This window comes from Triplophysa dalaica, chromosome 14, assembly GCF_015846415.1.
Source record: "Triplophysa dalaica isolate WHDGS20190420 chromosome 14, ASM1584641v1, whole genome shotgun sequence".
Lineage (NCBI taxonomy): Eukaryota > Metazoa > Chordata > Actinopteri > Cypriniformes > Nemacheilidae > Triplophysa > Triplophysa dalaica.
In genome coordinates this window covers 20,079,433-20,101,331 of record NC_079555.1, presented here as the reverse complement: position 1 = coordinate 20,101,331, position 21,899 = coordinate 20,079,433, and the positions used below count along the sequence as shown (strand labels likewise).

Here is a 21,899-nt window from a genome sequence, read left to right as displayed (position 1 = left end):
AACTGATCAGCAGTTGGTTACTGTCACCACTACCCTTCCTCTTTCTTTCTGTAAAGGAATAGCCAAACAGGAGCGAATTTGGCGTTTTGTACCAGTTGGCGTCCCATGTTGGGGCTATGCATCAAACGTCAGTTCCTCGTTAGTATAGTGGACAGTATCTCCGCCTGTCACGCGGAAGACCGGGGTTCGATTCCCCGACGGGGAGGCTTGATTTGATTTCAGTTCCACCTCAAGTGGCAATTTCAAACAGCTCAAGATTACAACGGCCACCCTTGTTCGAACCCGTTTCTTGAGACCACCCCTTTCACTTTGTTGTCGGATACAACTCGAAAAAACATTTTGGATTGATGGTTTTCTTGATTTTCCTTAACCAACCTAAGTTGTAGGCAGGTTTGGACGAGCTGCGGTTTGGCATTTCCAGTACAAACGTCCGCCCTCTGCTATTGTTTACAAACGTATGCTGCTCTGCTATAAGCAAAGCACCCAAAAATACGACAAACTCGCAAAGGTTTCCCTCCACGGAAATCTTTAGTAAAAGGCGAAAGATTTATGCGTAGATGAAGGAAAACTCGAGCTATATCCACAAACAGTTGAACCAGAGGACTCACCACGTAACACCATCATGTTTAAAGAGGGTGATCTCTAGTGAACGCCTTCCCGGAACATCGCAATTAGGAAGAGCTTAAGAAAGCCAGCACAAGAGTGCAGTGCTTCACAGAAGCCTACGGTGGCGTTGTTTCGTGGGGTGGAGTCTGGCGTGCGACCTTGTTTTTTCCTTAAGATAGAGCCCTTCTTACTTTACACTGCACACTGAATGACATAGGCAGCGCAAATAATAGCAAAGCCGCCCATTCAAATACACGAGAATCCTTGATTCCACGGTTGCAATTCGACAGGCTATGACTACACATTCAAAGCGTTAAAGAGACGCATTGCACAGCCCTCGCTCTATCTACTTCTCAGAATGCGTTGGCCGGGAATCGAACCCGGGTCAACTGCTTGGAAGGCAGCTATGCTCACCACTATACCACCAACGCACACAAATAGGAGCTGGCTTGATGGACTTCCAATCTACTGAACACAGTGCTGTGAGACCACACAAAGATATACAGGCGTGTGAAGGTACGATTTTACGCGATACCTCAAGTCTCCTGGTACATGACTCCTGGTACGCATGACTCCGATGAGTCTACACACACCTTTAACGTCGGCTTTGTGATTAGAATCGTCCTGTCTGCAGCTTAAATCTCAGCTTCCCACTAGAATACACAGTCTGCCATTCCATCCAACAGTGAGGTCAGGGTTTGTTTCTCCAGCCTGAAGACACGTGTGGTGTCACACTGGATGGTGGGCTGTCTGGGACTTACCAGCCAGCTGACAGCTTGCTGTGAAACGAGGCGTATAGGTAAATTGTTCTGCCTTGGCGATCGTGCTTGCTAAGGCAGCGCATATACTAAAATTGGATCGATACAGAGAAGATTAGCATGGCCCCTGCGAAAGGATGACACGCAAATCCGTGAAGCGCTCCATATTTACATTTAGCAGACGCTTTTATCCAAAACGACTAACAAATGAGGTAAACAATGGAAGCAATCGGAACAACAAGATCACAACAAAAAGCTTCAGTGCAAAACAAATTGTATCACACTAAAACTGGCCTAGTTTATACTAACACTAAAAACAACTTTCTATCTTTAAAAACTTCAACCACTTGCAGGAGAAACGTTTTCGATTGGCTCTGTTTGTTTTGAGGTGATCTAAAACAATTGAACTGATCAGCAGTTGGTTACTGTCACCACTACCCTTCCTCTTTCTTTCTGTAAAGGAATAGCCAACAGGAGCGAATTTGGCGTTTGTACCAGTTGGCGTCCCATGTTGGGGCTATGCATCAAACGTCAGTTCCTCGTTAGTATAGTGGACAGTATCTCCGCCTGTCACGCGGAAGACCGGGGTTCGATTCCCCGACGGGGAGGCTTGATTTGATTTCAGTTCCACCTCAAGTGGCAATTTCAAACAGCTCAAGATTACAACGGCCACCCTTGTTCGAACCCGTTTCTTGAGACCACCCCTTTCACTTTGTTGTCGGATACAACTCGAAAAAACATTTTGGATTGATGGTTTTCTTGATTTTCCTTAACCAACCTAAGTTGTAGGCAGGTTTGGACGAGCTGCGGTTTGGCATTTCCAGTACAAACGTCCGCCCTCTGCTATTGTTTACAAACGTATGCTGCTCTGCTATAAGCAAAGCACCCAAAAATACGACAAACTCGCAAAGGTTTCCCTCCACGGAAATCTTTAGTAAAAGGCGAAAGATTTATGCGTAGATGAAGGAAACTCGAGCTATATCCACAAACAGTTGAACCAGAGGACTCACCACGTAACACCATCATGTTTAAAGAGGGTGATCTCTAGTGAACGCTTCCCGGAACATCGCAATTAGGAAGAGCTTAAGAAAGCCAGCACAAGAGTGCAGTGCTTCACAGAAGCCTACGGTGGCGTTGTTTCGTGGGGTGGAGTCTGGCGTGCGACCTTGTTTTTTCCTTAAGATAGAGCCCTTCTTACTTTACACTGCACACTGAATGACATAGGCAGCGCAAATAATAGCAAAGCCGCCCATTCAAATACACGAGAATCCTTGATTCCACGGTTGCAATTCGACAGGCTATGACTACACATTCAAAGCGTTAAAGAGACGCATTGCACAGCCCTCGCTCTATCTACTTCTCAGAATGCGTTGGCCGGGAATCGAACCCGGGTCAACTGCTTGGAAGGCAGCTATGCTCACCACTATACCACCAACGCACACAAATAGGAGCTGGCTTGATGGACTTCCACATCTACTGAACACAGTGCTGTGAGACCACACAAAGATATACAGGCGTGTGAGGTACGATTTTACGCGATACCTCAAGTCTCCTGGTACATGACTCCTGGTACGCATGACTCCGATGAGTCTACACACACCCTTAACGTCGGCTTTGTGATTAGAATCGTCCTGTCTGCAGCCTTAAATCTCAGCTTCCCACTAGAATACACAGTCTGCCATTCCATCCAACAGTGAGGTCAGGGTTTGTTTCTCCAGCCTGAAGACACGTGTGGTGTCACACTGGATGGTGGGCTGTCTGGGACTTACCAGCCAGCTGACAGCTTGCTGTGAAACGAGGCGTATAGGTAAATTGTTCTGCCTTGGCGATCGTGCTTGCTAAGGCAGCGCATATACTAAAATTGGATCGATACAGAGAAGATTAGCATGGCCCCTGCGAAAGGATGACACGCAAATCCGTGAAGCGCTCCATATTTACATTTAGCAGACGCTTTTATCCAAAACGACTAACAAATGAGGTAAACAATGGAAGCAATCGGAACAACAAGATCACAACAAAAAGCTTCAGTGCAAAACAAATTGTATCACACTAAAACTGGCCTAGTTTATACTAACACTAAAAACAACTTTCTATCTTTAAAAACTTCAACCACTTGCAGGAGAAACGTTTTCGATTGGCTCTGTTTGTTTTGAGGTGATCTAAAAACAATTGAACTGATCAGCAGTTGGTTACTGTCACCACTACCCTTCCTCTTTCTTTCTGTAAAGGAATAGCCAAACAGGAGCGAATTTGGCGTTTGTACCAGTTGGCGTCCCATGTTGGGGCTATGCATCAAACGTCAGTTCCTCGTTAGTATAGTGGACAGTATCTCCGCCTGTCACGCGGAAGACCGGGGTTCGATTCCCGACGGGGAGGCTTGATTTGATTTCAGTTCCACCTCAAGTGGCAATTTCAAACAGCTCAAGATTACAACGGCCACCCTTGTTCGAACCCGTTTCTTGAGACCACCCCTTTCACTTTGTTGTCGGATACAACTCGAAAAAACATTTTGGATTGATGGTTTTCTTGATTTTCCTTAACCAACCTAAGTTGTAGGCAGGTTTGGACGAGCTGCGGTTTGCATTTCCAGTACAAACGTCCGCCCTCTGCTATTGTTTACAAACGTATGCTGCTCTGCTATAAGCAAAGCACCCAAAAATACGACAAACTCGCAAAGGTTTCCCTCCACGGAAATCTTTAGTAAAAGGCGAAAGATTTATGCGTAGATGAAGGAAAACTCGAGCTATATCCACAAACAGTTGAACCAGAGGACTCACCACGTAACACCATCATGTTTAAAGAGGGTGATCTCTAGTGAACGCTTCCCGGAACATCGCAATTAGGAAGAGCTTAAGAAAGCCAGCACAAGAGTGCAGTGCTTCACAGAAGCCTACGGTGGCGTTGTTTCGTGGGGTGGAGTCTGGCGTGCGACCTTGTTTTTTCCTTAAGATAGAGCCCTTCTTACTTTACACTGCACACTGAATGACATAGGCAGCGCAAATAATAGCAAAGCCGCCCATTCAAATACACGAGAATCCTTGATTCCACGGTTGCAATTCGACAGGCTATGACTACACATTCAAAGCGTTAAAGAGACGCATTGCACAGCCCTCGCTCTATCTACTTCTCAGAATGCGTTGGCGGGAATCGAACCCGGGTCAACTGCTTGGAAGGCAGCTATGCTCACCACTATACCACCAACGCACACAAATAGGAGCTGGCTTGATGGACTTCCACATCTACTGAACACAGTGCTGTGAGACCACACAAAGATATACAGGCGTGTGAAGGTACGATTTTACGCGATACCTCAAGTCTCCTGGTACATGACTCCTGGTACATGACTCCGATGAGTCTACACACACCTTTAACGTCGGCTTTGTGATTAGAATCGTCCTGTCTGCAGCCTTAAATCTCAGCTTCCCACTAGAATACACAGTCTGCCATTCCATCCAACAGTGAGGTCAGGGTTTGTTTCTCCAGCCTGAAGACACGTGTGGTGTCACACTGGATGGTGGGCTGTCTGGGACTTACCAGCCAGCTGACAGCTTGCTGTGAAACGAGGCGTATAGGTAAATTGTTCTGCCTTGGCGATCGTGCTTGCTAAGGCAGCGCATATACTAAAATTGGATCGATACAGAGAAGATTAGCATGGCCCCTGCGAAAGGATGACACGCAAATCCGTGAAGCGCTCCATATTTACATTTAGCAGACGCTTTTATCCAAAACGACTAACAAATGAGGTAAACAATGGAAGCAATCGGAACAACAAGATCACAACAAAAAGCTTCAGTGCAAAACAAATTGTATCACACTAAAACTGGCCTAGTTTATACTAACACTAAAAACAACTTTCTATCTTTAAAAACTTCAACCACTTGCAGGAGAAACGTTTTCGATTGGCTCTGTTTGTTTTGAGGTGATCTAAAACAATTGAACTGATCAGCAGTTGGTTACTGTCACCACTACCCTTCCTCTTTCTTTCTGTAAAGGAATAGCCAAACAGGAGCGAATTTGGCGTTTGTACCAGTTGGCGTCCCATGTTGGGGCTATGCATCAAACGTCAGTTCCTCGTTAGTATAGTGGACAGTATCTCCGCCTGTCACGCGGAAGACCGGGGTTCGATTCCCCGACGGGGAGGCTTGATTTGATTTCAGTTCCACCTCAAGTGGCAATTTCAAACAGCTCAAGATTACAACGGCCACCCCTTGTTCGAACCCGTTTCTTGAGACCACCCCTTTCACTTTGTTGTCGGATACAACTCGAAAAAACATTTTGGATTGATGGTTTTCTTGATTTTCCTTAACCAACCTAAGTTGTAGGCAGGTTTGGACGAGCTGCGGTTTGGCATTTCCAGTACAAAACGTCCGCCCTCTGCTATTGTTTACAAACGTATGCTGCTCTGCTATAAGCAAAGCACCCAAAAATACGACAAACTCGCAAAGGTTTCCCTCCACGGAAATCTTTAGTAAAAGGCGAAAGATTTATGCGTAGATGAAGGAAAACTCGAGCTATATCCACAAACAGTTGAACCAGAGGACTCACCACGTAACACCATCATGTTTAAAGAGGGTGATCTCTAGTGAACGCTTCCCGGAACATCGCAATTAGGAAGAGCTTAAGAAAGCCAGCACAAGAGTGCAGTGCTTCACAGAAGCCTACGGTGGCGTTGTTTCGTGGGGTGGAGTCTGGCGTGCGACCTTGTTTTTTCCTTAAGATAGAGCCCTTCTTACTTTACACTGCACACTGAATGACATAGGCAGCGCAAATAATAGCAAAGCCGCCCATTCAAATACACGAGAATCCTTGATTCCACGGTTGCAATTCGACAGGCTATGACTACACATTCAAAGCGTTAAAGAGACGCATTGCACAGCCCTCGCTCTATCTACTTCTCAGAATGCGTTGGCCGGGAATCGAACCAGGGTCAACTGCTTGGAAGGCAGCTATGCTCACCACTATACCACCAACGCACACAAATAGGAGCTGGCTTGATGGACTTCCACATCTACTGAACACAGTGCTGTGAGACCACACAAAGATATACAGGCGTGTGAAGGTACGATTTTACGCGATACCTCAAGTCTCCTGGTACATGACTCCTGGTACATGACTCCGATGAGTCTACACACACCTTTAACGTCGGCTTTGTGATTAGAATCGTCCTGTCTGCAGCCTTAAATCTCAGCTTCCCACTAGAATACACAGTCTGCCATTCCATCCAACAGTGAGGTCAGGGTTTGTTTCTCCAGCCTGAAGACACGTGTGGTGTCACACTGGATGGTGGGCTGTCTGGGACTTACCAGCCAGCTGACAGCTTGCTGTGAAACGAGGCGTATAGGTAAATTGTTCTGCCTTGGCGATCGTGCTTGCTAAGGCAGCGCATATACTAAAATTGGATCGATACAGAGAAGATTAGCATGGCCCCTGCGAAAGGATGACACGCAAATCCGTGAAGCGCTCCATATTTACATTTAGCAGACGCTTTTATCCAAAACGACTAACAAATGAGGTAAACAATGGAAGCAATCGGAACAACAAGATCACAACAAAAAGCTTCAGTGCAAAACAAATTGTATCACACTAAAACTGGCCTAGTTTATACTAACACTAAAAACAACTTTCTATCTTTAAAAACTTCAACCACTTGCAGGAGAAACGTTTTCGATTGGCTCTGTTTGTTTTGAGGTGATCTAAAACAATTGAACTGATCAGCAGTTGGTTACTGTCACCACTACCCTTCCTCTTTCTTTCTGTAAAGGAATAGCCAAACAGGAGCGAATTTGGCGTTTGTACCAGTTGGCGTCCCATGTTGGGGCTATGCATCAAACGTCAGTTCCTCGTTAGTATAGTGGACAGTATCTCCGCCTGTCACGCGGAAGACCGGGGTTCGATTCCCCGACGGGGAGGCTTGATTTGATTTCAGTTCCACCTCAAGTGGCAATTTCAAACAGCTCAAGATTACAACGGCCACCCTTGTTCGAACCCGTTTCTTGAGACCACCCCTTTCACTTTGTTGTCGGATACAACTCGAAAAAACATTTTGGATTGATGGTTTTCTTGATTTTCCTTAACCAACCTAAGTTGTAGGCAGGTTTGGACGAGCTGCGGTTTGGCATTTCCAGTACAAACGTCCGCCCTCTGCTATTGTTTACAAACGTATGCTGCTCTGCTATAAGCAAAGCACCCAAAAATACGACAAACTCGCAAAGGTTTCCCTCCACGGAAATCTTTAGTAAAAGGCGAAAGATTTATGCGTAGATGAAGGAAAACTCGAGCTATATCCACAAACAGTTGAACCAGAGGACTCACCACGTAACACCATCATGTTTAAAGAGGGTGATCTCTAGTGAACGCTTCCCGGAACATCGCAATTAGGAAGAGCTTAAGAAAGCCAGCACAAGAGTGCAGTGCTTCACAGAAGCCTACGGTGGCGTTGTTTCGTGGGGTGGAGTCTGGCGTGCGACCTTGTTTTTTCCTTAAGATAGAGCCCTTCTTACTTTACACTGCACACTGAATGACATAGGCAGCGCAAATAATAGCAAAGCCGCCCATTCAAATACACGAGAATCCTTGATTCCACGGTTGCAATTCGACAGGCTATGACTACACATTCAAAGCGTTAAAGAGACGCATTGCACAGCCCTCGCTCTATCTACTTCTCAGAATGCGTTGGCCGGGAATCGAACCAGGGTCAACTGCTTGGAAGGCAGCTATGCTCACCACTATACCACCAACGCACACAAATAGGAGCTGGCTTGATGGACTTCCACATCTACTGAACACAGTGCTGTGAGACCACACAAAGATATACAGGCGTGTGAAGGTACGATTTTACGCGATACCTCAAGTCTCCTGGTACATGACTCCTGGTACATGACTCCGATGAGTCTACACACACCTTTAACGTCGGCTTTGTGATTAGAATCGTCCTGTCTGCAGCCTTAAATCTCAGCTTCCCACTAGAATACACAGTCTGCCATTCCATCCAACAGTGAGGTCAGGGTTTGTTTCTCCAGCCTGAAGACACGTGTGGTGTCACACTGGATGGTGGGCTGTCTGGGACTTACCAGCCAGCTGACAGCTTGCTGTGAAACGAGGCGTATAGGTAAATTGTTCTGCCTTGGCGATCGTGCTTGCTAAGGCAGCGCATATACTAAAATTGGATCGATACAGAGAAGATTAGCATGGCCCCTGCGAAAGGATGACACGCAAATCCGTGAAGCGCTCCATATTTACATTTAGCAGACGCTTTTATCCAAAACGACTAACAAATGAGGTAAACAATGGAAGCAATCGGAACAACAAGATCACAACAAAAAGCTTCAGTGCAAAACAAATTGTATCACACTAAAACTGGCCTAGTTTATACTAACACTAAAAACAACTTTCTATCTTTAAAAACTTCAACCACTTGCAGGAGAAACGTTTTCGATTGGCTCTGTTTGTTTTGAGGTGATCTAAAACAATTGAACTGATCAGCAGTTGGTTACTGTCACCACTACCCTTCCTCTTTCTTTCTGTAAAGGAATAGCCAAACAGGAGCGAATTTGGCGTTTGTACCAGTTGGCGTCCCATGTTGGGGCTATGCATCAAATGTCAGTTCCTCGTTAGTATAGTGGACAGTATCTCCGCCTGTCACGCGGAAGACCGGGGTTCGATTCCCCGACGGGGAGGCTTGATTTGATTTCAGTTCCACCTCAAGTGGCAATTTCAAACAGCTCAAGATTACAACGGCCACCCTTGTTCGAACCATTTCTTGAGACCACCCCTTTCACTTTGTTGTCGGATACAACTCGAAAAAACATTTTGGATTGATGGTTTTCTTGATTTTCCTTAACCAACCTAAGTTGTAGGCAGGTTTGGACGAGCTGCGGTTTGGCATTTCCAGTACAAACGTCCGCCCTCTGCTATTGTTTACAAACGTATGCTGCTCTGCTATAAGCAAAGCACCCAAAAATACGACAAACTCGCAAAGGTTTCCCTCCACGGAAATCTTTAGTAAAAGGCGAAAGATTTATGCGTAGATGAAGGAAAACTCGAGCTATATCCACAAACAGTTGAACCAGAGGACTCACCACGTAACACCATCATGTTTAAAGAGGGTGATCTCTAGTGAACGCTTCCCGGAACATCGCAATTAGGAAGAGCTTAAGAAAGCCAGCACAAGAGTGCAGTGCTTCACAGAAGCCTACGGTGGCGTTGTTTCGTGGGGTGGAGTCTGGCGTGCGACCTTGTTTTTTCCTTAAGATAGAGCCCTTCTTACTTTACACTGCACACTGAATGACATAGGCAGCGCAAATAATAGCAAAGCCGCCCATTCAAATACACGAGAATCCTTGATTCCACGGTTGCAATTCGACAGGCTATGACTACACATTCAAAGCGTTAAAGAGACGCATTGCACAGCCCTCGCTCTATCTACTTCTCAGAATGCGTTGGCCGGGAATCGAACCCGGGTCAACTGCTTGGAAGGCAGCTATGCTCACCACTATACCACCAACGCACACAAATAGGAGCTGGCTTGATGGACTTCCACATCTACTGAACACAGTGCTGTGAGACCACACAAAGATATACAGGCGTGTGAAGGTACGATTTTACGCGATACCTCAAGTCTCCTGGTACATGACTCCTGGTACATGACTCCGATGAGTCTACACACACCTTTAACGTCGGCTTTGTGATTAGAATCGTCCTGTCTGCAGCCTTAAATCTCAGCTTCCCACTAGAATACACAGTCTGCCATTCCATCCAACAGTGAGGTCAGGGTTTGTTTCTCCAGCCTGAAGACACGTGTGGTGTCACACTGGATGGTGGGCTGTCTGGGACTTACCAGCCAGCTGACAGCTTGCTGTGAAACGAGGCGTATAGGTAAATTGTTCTGCCTTGGCGATCGTGCTTGCTAAGGCAGCGCATATACTAAAATTGGATCGATACAGAGAAGATTAGCATGGCCCCTGCGAAAGGATGACACGCAAATCCGTGAAGCGCTCCATATTTACATTTAGCAGACGCTTTTATCCAAAACGACTAACAAATGAGGTAAACAATGGAAGCAATCGGAACAACAAGATCACAACAAAAAGCTTCAGTGCAAAACAAATTGTATCACACTAAAACTGGCCTAGTTTATACTAACACTAAAAACAACTTTCTATCTTTAAAAACTTCAACCACTTGCAGGAGAAACGTTTTCGATTGGCTCTGTTTGTTTTGAGGTGATCTAAAACAATTGAACTGATCAGCAGTTGGTTACTGTCACCACTACCCTTCCTCTTTCTTTCTGTAAAGGAATAGCCAAACAGGAGCGAATTTGGCGTTTGTACCAGTTGGCGTCCCATGTTGGGGCTATGCATCAAACGTCAGTTCCTCGTTAGTATAGTGGACAGTATCTCCGCCTGTCACGCGGAAGACCGGGGTTCGATTCCCCGACGGGGAGGCTTGATTTGATTTCAGTTCCACCTCAAGTGGCAATTTCAAACAGCTCAAGATTACAACGGCCACCCTTGTTCGAACCCGTTTCTTGAGACCACCCCTTTCACTTTGTTGTCGGATACAACTCGAAAAAACATTTTGGATTGATGGTTTTCTTGATTTTCCTTAACCAACCTAAGTTGTAGGCAGGTTTGGACGAGCTGCGGTTTGGCATTTCCAGTACAAACGTCCGCCCTCTGCTATTGTTTACAAACGTATGCTGCTCTGCTATAAGCAAAGCACCCAAAAATACGACAAACTCGCAAAGGTTTCCCTCCACGGAAATCTTTAGTAAAAGGCGAAAGATTTATGCGTAGATGAAGGAAAACTCGAGCTATATCCACAAACAGTTGAACCAGAGGACTCACCACGTAACACCATCATGTTTAAAGAGGGTGATCTCTAGTGAACGCTTCCCGGAACATCGCAATTAGGAAGAGCTTAAGAAAGCCAGCACAAGAGTGCAGTGCTTCACAGAAGCCTACGGTGGCGTTGTTTCGTGGGGTGGAGTCTGGCGTGCGACCTTGTTTTTTCCTTAAGATAGAGCCCTTCTTACTTTACACTGCACACTGAATGACATAGGCAGCGCAAATAATAGCAAAGCCGCCCATTCAAATACACGAGAATCCTTGATTCCACGGTTGCAATTCGACAGGCTATGACTATATAATGACTACACATTCAAAGCGTTAAAGAGACGCATTGCACAGCCCTCGCTCTATCTACTTCTCAGAATGCGTTGGCCGGGAATCGAACCCGGGTCAACTGCTTGGAAGGCAGCTATGCTCACCACTATACCACCAACGCACACAAATAGGAGCTGGCTTGATGGACTTCCACATCTACTGAACACAGTGCTGTGAGACCACACAAAGATATACAGGCGTGTGAAGGTACGATTTTACGCGATACCTCAAGTCTCCTGGTACATGACTCCTGGTACATGACTCCGATGAGTCTACACACACCTTTAACGTCGGCTTTGTGATTAGAATCGTCCTGTCTGCAGCCTTAAATCTCAGCTTCCCACTAGAATACACAGTCTGCCATTCCATCCAACAGTGAGGTCAGGGTTTGTTTCTCCAGCCTGAAGACACGTGTGGTGTCACACTGGATGGTGGGCTGTCTGGGACTTACCAGCCAGCTGACAGCTTGCTGTGAAACGAGGCGTATAGGTAAATTGTTCTGCCTTGGCGATCGTGCTTGCTAAGGCAGCGCATATACTAAAATTGGATCGATACAGAGAAGATTAGCATGGCCCCTGCGAAAGGATGACACGCAAATCCGTGAAGCGCTCCATATTTACATTTAGCAGACGCTTTTATCCAAAACGACTAACAAATGAGGTAAACAATGGAAGCAATCGGAACAACAAGATCAGAACAAAAAGCTTCAGTGCAAAACAAATTGTATCACACTAAAACTGGCCTAGTTTATACTAACACTAAAAACAACTTTCTATCTTTAAAAACTTCAACCACTTGCAAGAGAAACGTTTTCGATTGGCTCTGTTTGTTTTGAGGTGATCTAAAACAATTGAACTGATCAGCAGTTGGTTACTGTCACCACTACCCTTCCTCTTTCTTTCTGTAAAGGAATAGCCAAACAGGAGCGAATTTGGCGTTTGTACCAGTTGGCGTCCCATGTTGGGGCTATGCATCAAACGTCAGTTCCTCGTTAGTATAGTGGACAGTATCTCCGCCTGTCACGCGGAAGACCGGGGTTCGATTCCCCGACGGGGAGGCTTGATTTGATTTCAGTTCCACCTCAAGTGGCAATTTCAAACAGCTCAAGATTACAACGGCCACCCTTGTTCGAACCCGTTTCTTGAGACCCCCCCTTTCACTTTGTTGTCGGATACAACTCGAAAAAACATTTTGGATTGATGGTTTTCTTGATTTTCCTTAACCAACCTAAGTTGTAGGCAGGTTTGGACGAGCTGCGGTTTGGCATTTCCAGTACAAACGTCCGCCCTCTGCTATTGTTTACAAACGTATGCTGCTCTGCTATAAGCAAAGCACCCAAAAATACGACAAACTCGCAAAGGTTTCCCTCCACGGAAATCTTTAGTAAAAGGCGAAAGATTTATGCGTAGATGAAGGAAAACTCGAGCTATATCCACAAACAGTTGAACCAGAGGACTCACCACGTAACACCATCATGTTTAAAGAGGGTGATCTCTAGTGAACGCTTCCCGGAACATCGCAATTAGGAAGAGCTTAAGAAAGCCAGCACAAGAGTGCAGTGCTTCACAGAAGCCTACGGTGGCGTTGTTTCGTGGGGTGGAGTCTGGCGTGCGACCTTGTTTTTTCCTTAAGATAGAGCCCTTCTTACTTTACACTGCACACTGAATGACATAGGCAGCGCAAATAATAGCAAAGCCGCCCATTCAAATACACGAGAATCCTTGATTCCACGGTTGCAATTCGACAGGCTATGACTACACATTCAAAGCGTTAAAGAGACGCATTGCACAGCCCTCGCTCTATCTACTTCTCAGAATACGTTGGCCGGGAATCGAACCCGGGTCAACTGCTTGGAAGGCAGCTATGCTCACCACTATACCACCAACGCACACAAATAGGAGCTGGCTTGATGGACTTCCACATCTACTGAACACAGTGCTGTGAGACCACACAAAGATATACAGGCGTGTGAAGGTACGATTTTACGCGATACCTCAAGTCTCCTGGTACATGACTCCTGGTACATGACTCCGATGAGTCTACACACACCTTTAACGTCGGCTTTGTGATTAGAATCGTCCTGTCTGCAGCCTTAAATCTCAGCTTCCCACTAGAATACACAGTCTGCCATTCCATCCAACAGTGAGGTCAGGGTTTGTTTCTCCAGCCTGAAGACACGTGTGGTGTCACACTGGATGGTGGGCTGTCTGGGACTTACCAGCCAGCTGACAGCTTGCTGTGAAACGAGGCGTATAGGTAAATTGTTCTGCCTTGGCGATCGTGCTTGCTAAGGCAGCGCATATACTAAAATTGGATCGATACAGAGAAGATTAGCATGGCCCCTGCGAAAGGATGACACGCAAATCCGTGAAGCGCTCCATATTTACATTTAGCAGACGCTTTTATCCAAAACGACTAACAAATGAGGTAAACAATGGAAGCAATCGGAACAACAAGATCACAACAAAAAGCTTCAGTGCAAAACAAATTGTATCACACTAAAACTGGCCTAGTTTGTACTAACACTAAAAACAACTTTCTATCTTTAAAAACTTCAACCACTTGCAGGAGAAACGTTTTCGATTGGCTCTGTTTGTTTTGAGGTGATCTAAAACAATTGAACTGATCAGCAGTTGGTTACTGTCACCACTACCCTTCCTCTTTCTTTCTGTAAAGGAATAGCCAAACAGGAGCGAATTTGGCGTTTGTACCAGTTGGCGTCCCATGTTGGGGCTATGCATCAAACGTCAGTTCCTCGTTAGTATAGTGGACAGTATCTCCGCCTGTCACGCGGAAGACCGGGGTTCGATTCCCCGACGGGGAGACTTGATTTGATTTCAGTTCCACCTCAAGTGGCAATTTCAAACAGCTCAAGATTACAACGGCCACCCTTGTTCGAACCCGTTTCTTGAGACCACCCCTTTCACTTTGTTGTCGGATACAACTCGAAAAAACATTTTGGATTGATGGTTTTCTTGATTTTCCTTAACCAACCTAAGTTGTAGGCAGGTTTGGACGAGCTGCGGTTTGGCATTTCCAGTACAAACGTCCGCCCTCTGCTATTGTTTACAAACGTATGCTGCTCTGCTATAAGCAAAGCACCCAAAAATACGACAAACTCGCAAAGGTTTCCCTCCACGGAAATCTTTAGTAAAAGGCGAAAGATTTATGCGTAGATGAAGGAAAACTCGAGCTATATCCACAAACAGTTGAACCAGAGGACTCACCACGTAACACCATCATTTAAAGAGGGTGATCTCTAGTGAACGCTTCCCGGAACATCGCAATTAGGAAGAGCTTAAGAAAGCCAGCACAAGAGTGCAGTGCTTCACAGAAGCCTACGGTGGCGTTGTTTCGTGGGGTGGAGTCTGGCGTGCGACCTTGTTTTTTCCTTAAGATAGAGCCCTTCTTACTTTACACTGCACACTGAATGACATAGGCAGCGCAAATAATAGCAAAGCCGCCCATTCAAATACACGAGAATCCTTGATTCCACGGTTGCAATTCGACAGGCTATGACTACACATTCAAAGCGTTAAAGAGACGCATTGCACAGCCCTCGCTCTATCTACTTCTCAGAATGCGTTGGCCGGGAATCGAACCCGGGTCAACTGCTTGGAAGGCAGCTATGCTCACCACTATACCACCAACGCACACAAATAGGAGCTGGCTTGATGGACTTCCACATCTACTGAACACAGTGCTGTGAGACCACACAAAGATATACAGGCGTGTGAAGGTACGATTTTACGCGATACCTCAAGTCTCCTGGTACATGACTCCTGGTACATGACTCCGATGAGTCTACACACACCTTTAACGTCGGCTTTGTGATTAGAATCGTCCTGTCTGCAGCCTTAAATCTCAGCTTCCCACTAGAATACACAGTCTGCCATTCCATCCAACAGTGAGGTCAGGGTTTGTTTCTCCAGCCTGAAGACACGTGTGGTGTCACACTGGATGGTGGGCTGTCTGGGACTTACCAGCCAGCTGACAGCTTGCTGTGAAACGAGGCGTATAGGTAAATTGTTCTGCCTTGGCGATCGTGCTTGCTAAGGCAGCGCATATACTAAAATTGGATCGATACAGAGAAGATTAGCATGGCCCCTGCGAAAGGATGACACGCAAATCCGTGAAGCGCTCCATATTTACATTTAGCAGACGCTTTTATCCAAAACGACTAACAAATGAGGTAAACAATGGAAGCAATCGGAACAACAAGATCAGAACAAAAAGCTTCAGTGCAAAACAAATTGTATCACACTAAAACTCGCCTAGTTTATACTAACACTAAAAACAACTTTCTATCTTTAAAAACTTCAACCACTTGCAGGAGAAACGTTTTCGATTGGCTCTGTTTGTTTTGAGGTGATCTAAAACAATTGAACTGATCAGCAGTTGGTTACTGTCACCACTACCCTTCCTCTTTCTTTCTGTAAAGGAATAGCCAAACAGGAGCGAATTTGGCGTTTGTACCAGTTGGCGTCCCATGTTGGGGCTATGCATCAAACGTCAGTTCCTCGTTAGTATAGTGGACAGTATCTCCGCCTGTCACGCGGAAGACCGGGGTTCGATTCCCCGACGGGGAGGCTTGATTTGATTTCAGTTCCACCTCAAGTGGCAATTTCAAACAGCTCAAGATTACAACGGCCACCCTTGTTCGAACCCGTTTCTTGAGACCACCCCTTTCACTTTGTTGTCGGATACAACTCGAAAAAACATTTTGGATTGATGGTTTTCTTGATTTTCCTTAACCAACCTAAGTTGTAGGCAGGTTTGGACGAGCTGCGGTTTGGCATTTCCAGTACAAACGTCCGCCCTCTGCTATTGTTTACAAACGTATGCTGCTCTGCTATAAGCAAAGCACCCAAAAATACGACAAACTCGCAAAGGTTTCCCTCCACGGAAATCTTTAGTAAAAGGCGAAAGATTTATGCGTAGATGAAGGAAAACTCGAGCTATATCCACAAACAGTTGAACCAGAGGACTCACCACGTAACACCATCATGTTTAAAGAGGGTGATCTCTAGTGAACGCTTCCCGGAACATCGCAATTAGGAAGAGCTTAAGAAAGCCAGCACAAGAGTGCAGTGCTTCACAGAAGCCTACGGTGGCGTTGTTTCGTGGGGTGGAGTCTGGCGTGCGACCTTGTTTTTTCCTTAAGATAGAGCCCTTCTTACTTTACACTGCACACTGAATGACATAGGCAGCGCAAATAATAACAAAGCCGCCCATTCAAATACACGAGAATCCTTGATTCCACGGTTGCAATTCGACAGGCTATGATTACACATTCAAAGCGTTAAAGAGACGAATTGCACAGCCCTCGCTCTATCTACTTCTCAGAATGCGTTGGCCGGGAATCGAACCCGGGTCAACTGCTTGGAAGGCAGCTATGCTCACCACTATACCACCAACGCACACAAATAGGAGATGGCTTGATGGACTTCCACATCTACTGAACACAGTGCTGTGAGACCACACAAAGATATACAGGCGTGTGAAGGTACGATTTTACGCGATACCTCCAGTCTCCTGGTACACATGACTCCGATGAGTCTACGCACACCTTTTACGTCGGCTTTGTGATTAGAATCGTCCTGTCTGCAGCCTTGAATCTCAGCTTCCCACTAGAATACACAGTCTGCCATTCCATCCAACAGTGAGGTCAGGGTTTGTTTCTCCAGCCTGAAGATACGTGTGGTGTCACACTGGATGGTGGGCTGTCTGGGACTTACCAGCCAGCTGACAGCTTGCTGTGAAACGAGGCGTATAGGTAAATTGTTCTGCCTTGGCGATCGTGCTTGCTAAGGCAGCGCATATACTAAAATTGGATCGATACAGAGAAGATTAGCATGGCCCCTGCGATAGGATGACACGCAAATCCGTGAAGCGCTCCATATTTACATTTAGCAGACGCTTTTATCCAAAACGACTAACAAATGAGGTAAACAATGGAAGCAATCGGAACAACAAGATCACAACAAAAAGCTTCAGTGCAAAAAAAATTGTATCGCACTAAAACTGGCCTAGTTTATACTAACACTAAAAACAACTTTCTATCTTTAAAAACTTCAACCACTTGCAGGAGAAACGTTTTCGATTGGCTCTGTTTGTTTTGAGGTGATCTAAAACAATTGAACTGATCAGCAGTTGGTTACAGTCACCACTACCCTTCCTCTTTCTTTCTGTAAAGGAATAGCCAAACAGGAGCGAATTTGGCGTTTGTACCAGTTGTCGTCGCATGTTGGGGCTATGCATCAAACGTCAATTCCTCGTTAGTATAGTGGACAGTATCTCCGCCTGTCACGCGGAAGACCGGGGTTCGATTCCCCGACGGGGAGGCCTGATTTGATTTCAGTTCCACCTAAAGTGGCAATTTCAAACAGCTCAAGATTACAACGGCCACCCTTGTTCGAACCCGTTTCTTGAGACCACCCGTTCCACTTTGTTGTCGGATACAACTAGAAAATTTTTTTGGATTGATGGTTTTCTTGATTTTCTCAGGTTTGGACGAGCTGCGGTTTGGCATTTCCAGTACAAACGTCCGCCCTCTGCTATTGTTTACAAACGTATGCTGCTCTGCTGTAAGCAAAGCACCCAAAAATACGACAAACTCGCAAAGGTTTCCCTCCACGGAAATCTTTAGTAAAAGGCGAAAGATTTATGCGTAGATGAAGGAAAACTCGAGCTATATCCGCAAACAGTTGAACCAGAGGACTCACCACGTAACACCATCATGTTTAAAGAGGGTGATCTCTAGTGAACGCTTCCCGGAACATCGCAATTAGGAAGAGCTTAAGAAAGCCAGCACAAGAGTGCAGTGCTTCACAGAAGCCTACGGTGGCGTTGTTTCGTGGGGTGGAGTCTGGCGTGCGACCTTGTTTTTTCCTTAAGATAGAGCCCTTCTTACTTTACACTGCACAATGAATGACATAGGCAGCGCATATAATAACAAAGCCGCCCATTCAAATACACGAGAATCCTTGATTCCACGGTTGCAATTCGACAGGCTATGACTTAATTCAAAGCGTTAAGGAGACGCATTCCACAGCCCTCGCTCTATCTACTTCTCAGAATGCATTGGCCGGGAATCGAACCTGGGTCAACTGCTTGGAAGGCAGCTATGCTCACCACTATACCACCAACGCACAAAAATAGGAGCTGGCTTGATGGACTTCCACATCTACTGAACACAGTGCTGTGAGACCACACAAAGATATACAGGCGTGTGAAGGTACGATTTTACGCGATACCTCAAGTCTCCTGGTACACATGACTCCGATGAGTCTAAACTAATTCAATTCAATTCAAGTTTATTTATATAGCGCTTTTCACAATGTGTATTGTCTCAAAGCAGCTTTACAGGGCAAACAGGAAAAACAGATAAGTTAGAACACAGCACAGTGCATGGTGTTTATACAACGAGTAAGATCATTCTAATAAATAATATCTCATTTATAAATAAATAAATAAATTAAGAATCAAGAAGAAGATATTATACACCGTGTGTCAAAAATTGTGATTTATTACCCTAATTTATGGCCCCCTGCTGTGTTTATGATTATGACCCCTTTGATCGTGTACCGTGTGTACATTTATGACCCTTTATTGTTGATCATAAAAGATGTTTGTAATGTCCAGACCTCGCTGTCACACACCCCCTTTCACAGCGGAAGAGATAAGGAATTGGTTTGAGAATGCATGGTCAATGACCTCCTGTGAATGAGAGCAATAAAAAGTTAAAGAAAAACAAGACCCTGATGTTGATATTTTCCAGATCTAGTTGTTTCACTCACCACTCCCCCTGATCATACTAGGGTATTTAAACAATGTTAAGAAAAGTTGTATTTTTAAAGTCCCCACTCTACTGGTACAATGGCTGTTCCAAAGGCTCCTAAATCAGTCCGAAAGTTTATGTGTATTTCGCCGACAAGAGGATCTGTGGAAATGGATGAAAAGCTTACTTATGCACCTAAGAAAAGACAGAGAGTTAGTCTGACAAGCTTTCTCCATGAAGACTATGATTTTGTAAAACGTGATTTTTCTATGTCTGGCAATCGCGTGAGGCGGTATCTATTTGACAAGAAATCGCGCTGCGTCGAGCTCTATACAGGTGATATTGGAGATTATTTCTAATCACAGGACCCCTGTCTGATTTTTCCAGCCAAGGACTGGTCTATATTTTTTAATTATGTTTGGAGAGATTTGAACGACTGCGGCAACGACCCTTTGTACACCGCGGAGTGGGATGGTGTTATTCCTGAAACAAGGTATCGAGTGGTCGGGGATCATAGTAAAAAGCTACCGGATGACAGTGTTTATATTTTTCGTTGCAACAACAAGACAAAACTATGTGAAAATGTCTATCCGATTACACGGTCTGATTATCACATGCACTATGACTTGATATTTTTGTTTCAGTGGAAAGATATCCGTATGCTTGACAACATTTTGTCATGCATTGATAAAATGTTTAAATGGTGTGATCACTATGAACGATACACTTCCGTTAAAGTTAAATGTTCCAACCAGAGAGGTGTGTTACCAACTCTAAGGACCGCCTCTTAACCCCACCCACTTACTACAGCCATTAATAAGGCTTCAGTTTCGTACACTCGCTACAATCGGCTAACATGTCTCAAGAAACTCTGTCAACCACCATTCATGCCATCAACCCCGGACTGCTCTCTCAATGCAACACCAATGGACAACAATTTGCCAGCTTATGACAACAGTTGGTTGGATAAATTTTGTACGGATCTGGGATATCACAATCTGACTTTCATCGCGACACCGTGCGGGAACGCTGGTGCATTAGCAGGAGCCGCTGCCTTTGCGGGTATCGACGCCACAGATGGCTGTATTCGGGCTGATGGATTCAAGATCATAAAAGCAACTGTCGTGATACTTCTGGAACATCTTATCAACAAAAAGCTGAAAGAACTCTGTATCGGTTGCGAAGTCGACCATCCTAGCCAAATCAGGCACAGCTGACTGTTTGAACCTGATGCCTATTTTTTTTAAACTAATTTTGATGAGCTGTCACGTGGTATGATTCAACCAGAGCTGAAACACATCTTAGCTCAAGCGCTTGCCAATTGTGGTTTAAGGATCCATCCCCTGAGGATTCAAGGGTCAGTTGACACAATTCTGCACGAACTGCGTTACGAGACCTACATTTTGGAAAAGCTTCATCAAGTCAGAGAAAAACTTGTGGATACCAACAGTGAAAAGATTGTCTATGACGCTGTGGACAGTTGGAAAGGTTTTGTCCAAATTGACAGAGACTAGCACCGTTATGGGTAATTCATGCTATGCAACAGGTCTGGCTAAATGTCTACTTAAACGACTTTTAAGATGTGAAATGTCCAATTTATTGTGTAAGATATTTGATGACGGTGTTGATTTACCTGTTATTGTTGTATACAGATGTGGTGTAGATGTTAAACGATTTACAAAACTCAAGAAACTAATGTCTGTTGTTAGAAATGCTTCAAATGAGTGGACTGAATTGATGCATATATGCATTAATGCGGGTGAAACAATTGCTGTAACTATCAGAAAAATCTTTGATTTTATGACTGAATTTGGAAATTCTATTAGAATTATAGACTTTTTATGTATGTGTACGTATGTAACTGATTTATGTGTAATTACAAAATCAAGAAATAATCAGACTGATGTTTGTGAGATTATTGAATCACTTGTTGATTACATTCTTGAGAAAAACATTGTGGTATGTATAAAATTCCTACACAGACTGGATGACGTATGATGTATTTTCTTTTACTGTTTTTAAATAAAACCCCACAACACTAAAACTATCTCTGTTATTCTTTTGTGGAAACTGGTGCGGCAATATGTCTGAAGAACAAATGAAAAATATTTATTACACACCTTCAAACCCTGGTTCTTTAGGTGGTAAAAAATGTTTAAAAGATGCTGTTTTAAAAGAAACGGGTGTTCGTTTAACTGATAAAGAAGTATTAGAATGGCTCGCCGGTCAGGATAAGTACACACTGCACCAAACTGCTCCTCTAAAATACAAAAGGAATAGGGTTTTTGTCTATGGTATTGACATGCAGTTCCAGGCCGATCTAGTGGACATGTCAGCATATGCAAAAGAAAATGACAACATTTACATTTAGACATTTGGCAGACGCTTTTATCCAAAGCGACTTACAGTGCACTTATTACAGGGACAATCCCCCTGGAGCAACATGGAGTAAAGTGTCTTGCTCAAGGACACACTGGTGGTGGATGCTGGGATCGAACCAGCAACCTTTGATTACCAGTTCAGTGGTTTAACCCACTAGACCACCATCTCACCACTTTCAACAACAACCACTTTCTGTTGACATGCATAGAT

General features: G+C 44.8%; 42 non-coding genes across 42 annotated transcripts; 20 read left to right on the top strand and 22 right to left on the bottom strand.

Moving 5' to 3' along the window:
* Positions 1-133: 133 nt before the first annotated feature.
* trnad-guc (transfer RNA aspartic acid (anticodon GUC)) lies at positions 134-205 on the top strand. Its single transcript has one exon. It is a non-coding gene; the product is annotated as a tRNA-Asp (tRNA).
* Positions 206-461: 256 nt separating this feature from the next.
* Positions 462-576, bottom strand: LOC130436169 (U5 spliceosomal RNA). Its single transcript, XR_008909005.1, has one exon. It is a non-coding gene; the product is annotated as a U5 spliceosomal RNA (small nuclear RNA).
* Positions 577-965: 389 nt separating this feature from the next.
* Positions 966-1,037, bottom strand: trnag-ucc (transfer RNA glycine (anticodon UCC)). The gene has a single exon. It is a non-coding gene; the product is annotated as a tRNA-Gly (tRNA).
* Positions 1,038-1,429: 392 nt separating this feature from the next.
* Positions 1,430-1,536, top strand: LOC130436115 (U6 spliceosomal RNA). Its single transcript, XR_008908954.1, has one exon. It is a non-coding gene; the product is annotated as a U6 spliceosomal RNA (small nuclear RNA).
* Positions 1,537-1,900: 364 nt separating this feature from the next.
* On the top strand, positions 1,901-1,972 carry trnad-guc (transfer RNA aspartic acid (anticodon GUC)). Its single transcript has one exon. It is a non-coding gene; the product is annotated as a tRNA-Asp (tRNA).
* Positions 1,973-2,228: 256 nt separating this feature from the next.
* LOC130436091 (U5 spliceosomal RNA) lies at positions 2,229-2,342 on the bottom strand. Its single transcript, XR_008908932.1, has one exon. It is a non-coding gene; the product is annotated as a U5 spliceosomal RNA (small nuclear RNA).
* Positions 2,343-2,730: 388 nt separating this feature from the next.
* On the bottom strand, positions 2,731-2,802 carry trnag-ucc (transfer RNA glycine (anticodon UCC)). Its single transcript has one exon. It is a non-coding gene; the product is annotated as a tRNA-Gly (tRNA).
* A 393-nt stretch (positions 2,803-3,195) lies between these two features.
* On the top strand, positions 3,196-3,302 carry LOC130436114 (U6 spliceosomal RNA). The gene has a single exon (XR_008908953.1). It is a non-coding gene; the product is annotated as a U6 spliceosomal RNA (small nuclear RNA).
* A 692-nt stretch (positions 3,303-3,994) lies between these two features.
* LOC130436158 (U5 spliceosomal RNA) lies at positions 3,995-4,109 on the bottom strand. Its single transcript, XR_008908994.1, has one exon. It is a non-coding gene; the product is annotated as a U5 spliceosomal RNA (small nuclear RNA).
* Positions 4,110-4,496: 387 nt separating this feature from the next.
* On the bottom strand, positions 4,497-4,569 carry trnag-ucc (transfer RNA glycine (anticodon UCC)). Its single transcript has one exon. It is a non-coding gene; the product is annotated as a tRNA-Gly (tRNA).
* Positions 4,570-4,960: 391 nt separating this feature from the next.
* On the top strand, positions 4,961-5,067 carry LOC130436113 (U6 spliceosomal RNA). Its single transcript, XR_008908952.1, has one exon. It is a non-coding gene; the product is annotated as a U6 spliceosomal RNA (small nuclear RNA).
* Positions 5,068-5,432: 365 nt separating this feature from the next.
* On the top strand, positions 5,433-5,504 carry trnad-guc (transfer RNA aspartic acid (anticodon GUC)). The gene has a single exon. It is a non-coding gene; the product is annotated as a tRNA-Asp (tRNA).
* A 258-nt stretch (positions 5,505-5,762) lies between these two features.
* Positions 5,763-5,877, bottom strand: LOC130436146 (U5 spliceosomal RNA). The gene has a single exon (XR_008908983.1). It is a non-coding gene; the product is annotated as a U5 spliceosomal RNA (small nuclear RNA).
* Positions 5,878-6,265: 388 nt separating this feature from the next.
* Positions 6,266-6,337, bottom strand: trnag-ucc (transfer RNA glycine (anticodon UCC)). Its single transcript has one exon. It is a non-coding gene; the product is annotated as a tRNA-Gly (tRNA).
* Positions 6,338-6,729: 392 nt separating this feature from the next.
* On the top strand, positions 6,730-6,836 carry LOC130436112 (U6 spliceosomal RNA). The gene has a single exon (XR_008908951.1). It is a non-coding gene; the product is annotated as a U6 spliceosomal RNA (small nuclear RNA).
* A 365-nt stretch (positions 6,837-7,201) lies between these two features.
* On the top strand, positions 7,202-7,273 carry trnad-guc (transfer RNA aspartic acid (anticodon GUC)). Its single transcript has one exon. It is a non-coding gene; the product is annotated as a tRNA-Asp (tRNA).
* A 256-nt stretch (positions 7,274-7,529) lies between these two features.
* LOC130436134 (U5 spliceosomal RNA) lies at positions 7,530-7,644 on the bottom strand. Its single transcript, XR_008908972.1, has one exon. It is a non-coding gene; the product is annotated as a U5 spliceosomal RNA (small nuclear RNA).
* Positions 7,645-8,032: 388 nt separating this feature from the next.
* Positions 8,033-8,104, bottom strand: trnag-ucc (transfer RNA glycine (anticodon UCC)). Its single transcript has one exon. It is a non-coding gene; the product is annotated as a tRNA-Gly (tRNA).
* A 392-nt stretch (positions 8,105-8,496) lies between these two features.
* Positions 8,497-8,603, top strand: LOC130436110 (U6 spliceosomal RNA). Its single transcript, XR_008908949.1, has one exon. It is a non-coding gene; the product is annotated as a U6 spliceosomal RNA (small nuclear RNA).
* A 365-nt stretch (positions 8,604-8,968) lies between these two features.
* Positions 8,969-9,040, top strand: trnad-guc (transfer RNA aspartic acid (anticodon GUC)). The gene has a single exon. It is a non-coding gene; the product is annotated as a tRNA-Asp (tRNA).
* A 255-nt stretch (positions 9,041-9,295) lies between these two features.
* LOC130436122 (U5 spliceosomal RNA) lies at positions 9,296-9,410 on the bottom strand. The gene has a single exon (XR_008908961.1). It is a non-coding gene; the product is annotated as a U5 spliceosomal RNA (small nuclear RNA).
* A 388-nt stretch (positions 9,411-9,798) lies between these two features.
* On the bottom strand, positions 9,799-9,870 carry trnag-ucc (transfer RNA glycine (anticodon UCC)). The gene has a single exon. It is a non-coding gene; the product is annotated as a tRNA-Gly (tRNA).
* A 392-nt stretch (positions 9,871-10,262) lies between these two features.
* On the top strand, positions 10,263-10,369 carry LOC130436108 (U6 spliceosomal RNA). Its single transcript, XR_008908948.1, has one exon. It is a non-coding gene; the product is annotated as a U6 spliceosomal RNA (small nuclear RNA).
* Positions 10,370-10,734: 365 nt separating this feature from the next.
* trnad-guc (transfer RNA aspartic acid (anticodon GUC)) lies at positions 10,735-10,806 on the top strand. The gene has a single exon. It is a non-coding gene; the product is annotated as a tRNA-Asp (tRNA).
* Positions 10,807-11,062: 256 nt separating this feature from the next.
* On the bottom strand, positions 11,063-11,177 carry LOC130436111 (U5 spliceosomal RNA). Its single transcript, XR_008908950.1, has one exon. It is a non-coding gene; the product is annotated as a U5 spliceosomal RNA (small nuclear RNA).
* A 399-nt stretch (positions 11,178-11,576) lies between these two features.
* On the bottom strand, positions 11,577-11,648 carry trnag-ucc (transfer RNA glycine (anticodon UCC)). Its single transcript has one exon. It is a non-coding gene; the product is annotated as a tRNA-Gly (tRNA).
* Positions 11,649-12,040: 392 nt separating this feature from the next.
* LOC130436107 (U6 spliceosomal RNA) lies at positions 12,041-12,147 on the top strand. The gene has a single exon (XR_008908947.1). It is a non-coding gene; the product is annotated as a U6 spliceosomal RNA (small nuclear RNA).
* A 365-nt stretch (positions 12,148-12,512) lies between these two features.
* On the top strand, positions 12,513-12,584 carry trnad-guc (transfer RNA aspartic acid (anticodon GUC)). Its single transcript has one exon. It is a non-coding gene; the product is annotated as a tRNA-Asp (tRNA).
* Positions 12,585-12,840: 256 nt separating this feature from the next.
* On the bottom strand, positions 12,841-12,955 carry LOC130436099 (U5 spliceosomal RNA). The gene has a single exon (XR_008908939.1). It is a non-coding gene; the product is annotated as a U5 spliceosomal RNA (small nuclear RNA).
* Positions 12,956-13,343: 388 nt separating this feature from the next.
* On the bottom strand, positions 13,344-13,415 carry trnag-ucc (transfer RNA glycine (anticodon UCC)). The gene has a single exon. It is a non-coding gene; the product is annotated as a tRNA-Gly (tRNA).
* A 392-nt stretch (positions 13,416-13,807) lies between these two features.
* Positions 13,808-13,914, top strand: LOC130436106 (U6 spliceosomal RNA). Its single transcript, XR_008908946.1, has one exon. It is a non-coding gene; the product is annotated as a U6 spliceosomal RNA (small nuclear RNA).
* Positions 13,915-14,279: 365 nt separating this feature from the next.
* On the top strand, positions 14,280-14,351 carry trnad-guc (transfer RNA aspartic acid (anticodon GUC)). Its single transcript has one exon. It is a non-coding gene; the product is annotated as a tRNA-Asp (tRNA).
* Positions 14,352-14,607: 256 nt separating this feature from the next.
* LOC130436087 (U5 spliceosomal RNA) lies at positions 14,608-14,722 on the bottom strand. Its single transcript, XR_008908928.1, has one exon. It is a non-coding gene; the product is annotated as a U5 spliceosomal RNA (small nuclear RNA).
* Positions 14,723-15,108: 386 nt separating this feature from the next.
* trnag-ucc (transfer RNA glycine (anticodon UCC)) lies at positions 15,109-15,180 on the bottom strand. Its single transcript has one exon. It is a non-coding gene; the product is annotated as a tRNA-Gly (tRNA).
* Positions 15,181-15,572: 392 nt separating this feature from the next.
* On the top strand, positions 15,573-15,679 carry LOC130436105 (U6 spliceosomal RNA). The gene has a single exon (XR_008908945.1). It is a non-coding gene; the product is annotated as a U6 spliceosomal RNA (small nuclear RNA).
* A 365-nt stretch (positions 15,680-16,044) lies between these two features.
* trnad-guc (transfer RNA aspartic acid (anticodon GUC)) lies at positions 16,045-16,116 on the top strand. The gene has a single exon. It is a non-coding gene; the product is annotated as a tRNA-Asp (tRNA).
* Positions 16,117-16,372: 256 nt separating this feature from the next.
* LOC130436075 (U5 spliceosomal RNA) lies at positions 16,373-16,487 on the bottom strand. The gene has a single exon (XR_008908917.1). It is a non-coding gene; the product is annotated as a U5 spliceosomal RNA (small nuclear RNA).
* Positions 16,488-16,875: 388 nt separating this feature from the next.
* trnag-ucc (transfer RNA glycine (anticodon UCC)) lies at positions 16,876-16,947 on the bottom strand. Its single transcript has one exon. It is a non-coding gene; the product is annotated as a tRNA-Gly (tRNA).
* A 380-nt stretch (positions 16,948-17,327) lies between these two features.
* Positions 17,328-17,434, top strand: LOC130436191 (U6 spliceosomal RNA). Its single transcript, XR_008909025.1, has one exon. It is a non-coding gene; the product is annotated as a U6 spliceosomal RNA (small nuclear RNA).
* Positions 17,435-17,799: 365 nt separating this feature from the next.
* On the top strand, positions 17,800-17,871 carry trnad-guc (transfer RNA aspartic acid (anticodon GUC)). Its single transcript has one exon. It is a non-coding gene; the product is annotated as a tRNA-Asp (tRNA).
* Positions 17,872-18,105: 234 nt separating this feature from the next.
* On the bottom strand, positions 18,106-18,220 carry LOC130436204 (U5 spliceosomal RNA). The gene has a single exon (XR_008909038.1). It is a non-coding gene; the product is annotated as a U5 spliceosomal RNA (small nuclear RNA).
* A 386-nt stretch (positions 18,221-18,606) lies between these two features.
* trnag-ucc (transfer RNA glycine (anticodon UCC)) lies at positions 18,607-18,678 on the bottom strand. Its single transcript has one exon. It is a non-coding gene; the product is annotated as a tRNA-Gly (tRNA).
* Positions 18,679-21,899: the final 3,221 nt, after the last annotated feature.